Raw genomic sequence first — 6,263 nt, 5'->3', positions numbered from 1 at the left:
TATTTAAATTCTGAATTTAAGATATGGTTACATGTATTACTATCGTGAATATGCTACATGATTGCATGCTAGTCTAGAATGCCCCCTACAAGGCGGATGTAGTTGATGTGTATTGCATGCTGGTAGTGGATATAGGTTCTTGTGTGCCTTCAACTTCTTATAAATGATCTATTTGAACCTATCAGGTGCAAGTTTTATAGGAAAAAGTCCAATTTACAGACCAGCATGCTGCCGAAATTGCGTTAAAATTTTCCAAAGTCCTAAACAAAAGATAGGCTTAGTTTAACGTTAAACTATTTTTGAAAGGATGAGTGAAACTTAGGAATTATAATAAATGAGGCAATGTAGACTTAGTTCATTTAGAACGGATATTCATTTATATGTTTTTGGTCCAATAAGCTTAAAGCATTCATTACCGTGCCGAAATCATTGAAAATATTATATACACTTGGCTGAGGATTTGAAAATTTGAAAAACGCATAAGTTGAATATATACATAACTCACAGGGAGCATCACTTTCATAATTATTTGAAAAAAACATAATTAGGGATTCGTCTGGACATATGGGTTGCAATGTCACTGTAAAAAAGAACAAAAAAAAAGTGGAAAAAAATGGTCCATGCATGAGATCACCGATGAAAGCGCCTAGGGTATATTTTATTTTCCATAATTTTCTCAGCTACCAAACAAATGACCAATTTCATGTCCATTTGACTGACATATTTTACTTAGTTCTAATATTTTCTCATTAAGGCTTGAAAAGATACACACTTGCTCATGACAGTTCATGACCTTTTTCTCCATGAATCTTCCCATTTCCCTCCTCTACAAATCCCACAATCACTGTTTAGAGTTTTATTTCAAGTAGAGCAATAATGCTTGTCTACGAAACAGTAAAGCATGCTAATTGGACACGTGTCCCCGGCTGGATTTATTCGCTGCATCCCCTTCCCCACGCAATGCTAATACCTCATTAAGTCATTGTACAAATCCCCCATAAACTAATCTCATGCTGCGTTCCAGAGCATGCATTTTACATCTTAAGTTTAGATTTAAATAGACTTTAATAAATTTCAATATAATTTTATGCTCCTCGTGTTTCGAGACACTTTGGACTTGAATTTACATTGAATTTAAATAAAATGTAATATTAAATTATATTAAAATTTTTCCAAATCCATTCAAATTTTCAAAATCTATGCTCTTGAACACAACGTTTCATTTTTCATTATTGATATTACTACCGTACAAATTATGTAATATGCATGATTATGAAATCTTTGCCAATTTGTTATATTATGTAATTATTTTTCCTAATTATACTTAGCGTCAGCTCTCCTCAATTTGGTATACTTAATTTTTTTTAATGACTCTTAATTTATAGGATTCACAGCTATCATAATATCAGCATGATGCTATGCATGCATGCACTACAGTTGTCAGATACAACTTTTGACTATTTCTTTATAATTTTTATTGTTATTTGAACAAATGAAGTTTTTGTATTTTAATTTGAATTTGTATTAGTATTTGTATTTGAATGTTGAATATTTTTACATAATTTTTGTTATCTGAACATATGTTATTTCTTCATTTTAATTGAATTTGTATTTAAATTCGAAATTTTGAATGATTTATGAATTTTGTAGTAATTATGGTTTTAGTTTATGTATTTGAAAATTTAATTATAGATTTTTATATAAGAATTCATGATTAAATAAAATTAGTATAAAAGTAATTTTTCTAATTATTAGTGAAGGCTTCAAATTCGTCACTAATACAGCTCCTATTAATAACGAATTTTGATTTGCCAATAATACCATATTAGTAGTGACGAATTTCTAATTTGTCACTAATACCATACTAGTAGTCACGAATTTCTAATTCGTCAATATTACCGTACTAGTAGTGACGAATATCTAAGTCGTCATTAATACCCTACTAGTAGTTACGAATTTATAATTCGTCACTAATACCCCTACTATTAGTGACGAATTTGAGTTGAGCCGTTATATACTATATAGTGACGATGTTAGGGTTTTAGTGACGGATTTAATCCGTCCCTAATACTCCATTATTAGTGACGAAAATTATATTCGTTACAAAAAGTTAGTAGTGACGGCACATATATCAACTATTTGAAAACCGTCACTACTACTCATAAATTCGTCACTAATACTATTAGTGACGAATTTATGACTATTAGTGATGGATTTTATCCGTCACTAATACCCTGATTTTTTGTAGTGAATATTACATAGTATCAGATCCCTAAGGATATTACAGACAGATACAGACAGCAGAGCATAGTACCGTTGCTATTACAGATAGAGTGCAACCACATAACTCAGATAGAATGTGGATTCCGTCTAATTGCGTCAGGAGAGATTCCAGTCTCCCTAGCAAGCTGGGTTGAGGTGGCCAGTTAGACGAGTTAGATTTTGAGATTGCCCAGATAAATTGCAGTGGGTCAGAATGGTGAATGATAGAGATATAGATTGACTTGCCTGGTACGCCAACCAGAGTAAGTCCAACCTACGGGCTGCACAACCCTGTCATGAGGGGTTAAATCATGACATACAGATCCCAAGGTATTAGCAGAAGTTCCTATGTACAGATATATCACACAGCAGCAGATATATTATAATATTAGAAGTATGTATGCGTAGAAAACTCAAATACGTAGTTATATTTTAAATTATATTACGAGAATTTTGTATAGTATACCAGCATATTATACCAGCATATTTGTTTTACAGTATCAATATTATATTTGTATATTAAATGTGTAACTTAGCCGCCACACACTAGTAATAACATATTTTCTCTTATTGAGCATTGTCTCATCCCAGTGACTTACTATTTTTTCAAGAGATCCAACTAGGCGAGCAGATCAGACTCGCAGGTAGAGGATTGTTGACGCTACCTTTACTGGAAGCGTAGGTGTTTTTATGATACCAGTGGTTTGGGGTAGATTCCAGATTTTGGTGATGTCACTGGGTATTTTGTAATATTTACATACAATATAAGATTTATAGTTTTCTAGTATTGTAAATAACAATTTAGGTTTCTTGTATACCGCTGCTTAAGTATGTGTGACGTACAGAGTTTCCTCAGTGCTCCTTTGAGCTTGAGATATTTTCAGTAGTATTTAAGACAAATGGTATTTATATTATATATAAATTTTATAAGTAGTAGGTCGTTACACAGGCAACACTCTTCCCTGAATCTTAACTGGATAATCCCTAATCACCTTAGTACATATTAACACGGACCCTGTCGGTGTACCCACTACTAACTCAGTCTCTAATAGTTGAGCCCCTAACCCACATAGTTTAACAAATTCCTGAGACACAAATAAGTGGGTTGCGCCTGAATCAAATAATACAATGGCACTATCTGTCAGTATGGAAATAGTACCTGTCACCACATCGCCCGTGTTCTCTGCACCATCCGACATAAGTGAGTATACCCGCACTTGGGCGGTGCCCCTCTGGTGACCACATCGGGGTGCTTGGTTACCTCCCAGATACTGAGGCTATGGAGGTGCACAGTTCAATGTCGCGCGGCAGTCCCGCGCCAAATTTCCTACCCCACTGCATCCGTAGGAGACAACTAGTCCTCTCCTGCACTCACCCTAATGCCTCTGATGACATATGGAATAGATAGGATGTTGGGGACCCCCTTGATGGCCTCGGTACCCTATCTCCTGTCGCTAGCCCGAGAATTTATTAGGCCGCTTCCATGAGCCCTGACTAATGCTGGTCTGAAACCCCTGAGGCAAGGGCCTCTTCTTCTGGTTCACTACTCTCTTTTATTCCTAGATACTAGCCTTAACTGCCATGGCCCGATCCACCAACTCAGAAAAACTTTGAGTCAACAACGCCACCACCTGCGCGCGTTTGCTCTATCTAAGTCCCCTCTCATACATATGTGCCTTCAGTAGCTCATTCAGGACCATGTGTGGAGCAAAGCGGGACAACTCCACAAACATGGATGCATACTGTTGCACAGTCATGGGCCCCTAAGTTAGAAACATGAATTCCTCTACCCTAGCGGTTTGAGTAGCAATGGGGAAATACTTGTTGAAGAAAACTTCCCTGAACTGGTTCCAAGTGATAGCCGCCAGCCCTTGGCGTTGCTCCTTCACCCATTTCGCCGATCACTGCCATCTCTTTGCTTCCCCCACTAGTTTGTAAGTGGCATACTTCACTTTTTGCTCCTCAGTGCACTCCAACACCGCTAACCGCTCCTCTATTTCCTGAACCCAATCTTCGGTTGCGATCGGGTTCGGTCCATCCGCAAAAGTCAGTGGGTTTGCCTGGGTGAACTGTTGAAATGTGCAACCCCTAGCAACCACTAGCTGATCCAGCTCTCTAGAGTCACTCTTGTTCTTTTTTCTAACCTGCCGCGCTATATTTCGCAGCACTGCTGAAGCATCAGCATCATCCTCACTAGAGATATCCCCTCCAATCACAATATCTTTTCCCCTAGAATCCATCTTGTAAATAGGATATAACCTGACTTAGAAATTTTACATTTAATATAATTAATGCAAATATGGAATAATGGAATTGATATAATATACAGGTTCTAATTTAATAATTCATATTCTAATTCTATCACAAAACCATTGAGGTAAAAATCTCCATCCTCACATTAACTTCACACACATACCCACTCACCCTAACATTCCAACTTAAATTTTTTGATTTCCAATCCCTCAACTTAGAAACGAAACCATCGATGGATTTATAATGGTTTTCTGAAACTCGCGACTGATTCAGAAAATCACAGAAGTCCATCAAAAGATTTTTGCCTCCAAGCTTCCAGATCAAAATCTATCTTAACCTACCCACTCCTATCCTTATCTTATCTCAACCTATACGCTGGTAATTATCAATCCTCAAAGTCTGCAGAACCTAGCAAACCTAGGCTCTGATACCACCTGTAATGACCCTAACCCGCAACGTGGGCTTGAAGCTTTACTTTAGTGATGTCTGTGTACCTGATACCCAAACTCATCATATAAAATGTAGCATAAATAAAAGATACAATCCTCAAATTACATTACCAAAGTTCTAACTATCTTTATATACAAATATCACCACTTTCACATCATTACATCCCACAAAACTATACAAAAATAACATCTCTGTCCATGCACACCACCTACATAAATTTACACCCCTAGCCCGGCTCCTCTAGCCTGTTAGACCCGATCTCTAGGATTTCCTAAAAAGACAATTTGTAAAGTAGGGGTGAGGCACAACTCAGTAAGGGAAAGACTAAATTAATGTCAGTGTGTGGCAAGTATGCATTTAGTGTACAGAAAATAACAAGTTCACTACATAGATAAACACATTTATGAAATCATTCTTGTTTTACACTCACACACACAATTAGCCGAGGATAGGGAAGATTACCCGTCCATACAAGTATCTTCCCTCCGCTTTAATACCATTACTGCTACTAGGGCACTCACCTTTCTCAGCAAGCCCTCGAAGTTATCTTATTAAATATTTGTATTCACATAAACTAACAGATATGCATATAAGACACTCCTTGTGACCAACACACCATTTACTTTCCCCATGGCATGGGTTGTGCAGCCCGAAGGTTGGACTATTGTCCTGAGGAATCCACCCAGACAATAGTCATCCGTACTCTCCGCTAATATACTCCGCGGGTCTATGCAGCTCCAATTGCTGGTCCGATTGCCCTCACCCTAGGGGGTACATTCATCTCGAGTAGGAAAATCGAATAACGCAACCCTACACCTCTCAGCACAGGTGTGGGTGCACACGGCCACATAACAGATCCCTAACAACGGTACTGTGCTCACAATACAATAGTCCCTAGGATTCTTAAAGCATATCATGCAATTTAGATAATAGAAATCACAATTTAAAACATCAATTCACATATATTTCCTGTTATTCCAAAAACCCGGCTCCTGGCCACAAATACAATTCGACTCACAGCCATTTAAATAAAACCTTAGTCATCGGCCGTCACATCAAATCCCTGCATTATTTACAAGCATTTCCAGTATTTTGCAAACAATTTCAGTATTTCACAAACAATTTAGTATTTCAAAATCCCAAATCCAGATATACAATAATCCATACCAATTAAATCATTTTCCACATGATTTCCACATTTTAACACAACCATATAAACAAATAAGCTATCCAGCGTTCATTTATTCAAAAATACCATACCATATATCCTAAGTTTGTAAAATCCATTTCGAACGGTT

Source organism: Malania oleifera, chromosome 3 (assembly GCF_029873635.1).
Source record: "Malania oleifera isolate guangnan ecotype guangnan chromosome 3, ASM2987363v1, whole genome shotgun sequence".
Lineage (NCBI taxonomy): Eukaryota > Viridiplantae > Streptophyta > Magnoliopsida > Santalales > Ximeniaceae > Malania > Malania oleifera.
The sequence above is the reverse complement of the archived record's forward strand: the minus strand, read 5'-3'. Positions refer to the sequence as shown.